Raw genomic sequence first — 1279 nt, 5'->3', positions numbered from 1 at the left:
TAGAGAACAAACATATGGACACCAAGGGGGAAAGCAGCGGGGCGGTGGCAGTGGTGGTGTGATGAATTGAGCGATTGGGATTGACATGTAGACACTGATGTGTATGAAACTGATGACTAATAAGAACCTGCTGTATAAAAAAATAAATAAAATTAAATTAAAAAATAAAAAAAGAAATTGTAAACAAAGTTCAGAAGACAGAGAAAGGACTGGAAGATGTGCTGTCCAAGCTGACAAGGGATTTATAGCTAAAATATAAAAAGAACAACTATGAATTAACAAGGAAAAAGGAAACCCATTAGAAAAATGGGCAAAGGATACAGAGACATAATTCACCGATTGGAGAATCCCCAGAAGATAACGTGTGCATAAAGCGATGCTCAAACTTATTAGAAATCAGAGAAATGCAAGTTTGCTACCATCAGAATGGCAGATAGGTGGGTAGCACTGAATATTTAGTAGAATGCAGGAAACCTTGTGCATTGCTGATGGAGTAATTTTTAATTCCTACCTCACATTCCACATCCAATCCTTCAGTGAATCCTGTTTCTGTTTCTACCCTTGCCTATGCCTCCCCACTGTTTGTTCTTCTAACTGTATCTGGAATGAGCCTTTTAAAACGTAAGCCAGATCACATCCATCCTCTGCTCAACACGCTCTAGTTACTTCCCATCACAGAGTAAAGCCAAATTCTCTACCTAACAAGTCTCCAGCTGTGGTAGGCAGAAGAATGGTTCCCAAAGAAGTCCACATCCTAATCCCCACAACCTGCGAATGTTCTGTTACATGGCAAGAGGGCATTAAGGTTGCCAATCAACCTACCTTGAGGTGGGGAGATAACCCTGGGCTAATTGGTGGCTACAAATATAATCACAAGGGTCTTTACAAGTGAGGGAGAGGGGAACTCCCTGGCGGTCCAGTGGTTAGGACTTGGCACTCTCACTGCCAAGGGCCTGGGTTCGATCCCTGGCTGGGGAATTAAGATCTCAGAAGCCACTCAGTGCAGCAAAAAAAAGAAAAAAGAAGAAAAAGTGAGGGAGAGACAGGACTGTCACTGTTAGAGTGATGACTGGCCATCGCTGGCTTTGAAGATAGAAGGGGACCACACGCTAATAAGCAAAGCAGCTGGAAAGGCAAGAAAACAGATGCTCCCCTAGAACTTCCAGAAGGAATGCAGCCCTGCTGACATCTCAGTATTAGCCCAGTGAGATCCGTTTTGGATTCTAACCTCCAGGACTGTAAGATAATAAATTGGTGTTGCTTAAAGCTACCACATTTG

General features: G+C 42.8%; 1 non-coding gene across 1 annotated transcript; it reads left to right on the top strand.

The window, feature by feature from the left end:
• Nucleotides 1-905: 905 nt before the first annotated feature.
• On the top strand, nucleotides 906-978 carry TRNAE-CUC. Its single transcript has one exon. It is a non-coding gene; the product is annotated as a tRNA-Glu (tRNA).
• The last annotated feature ends 301 nt before the right edge of the window (nucleotides 979-1279 follow it).

This window comes from Phocoena sinus, chromosome 13 (genome assembly GCF_008692025.1).
Source record: "Phocoena sinus isolate mPhoSin1 chromosome 13, mPhoSin1.pri, whole genome shotgun sequence".
Taxonomy (NCBI): Eukaryota; Metazoa; Chordata; class Mammalia; order Artiodactyla; family Phocoenidae; genus Phocoena; species Phocoena sinus.
The sequence above is the reverse complement of the archived record's forward strand: the minus strand, read 5'-3'. Positions and strand labels throughout refer to the sequence as shown.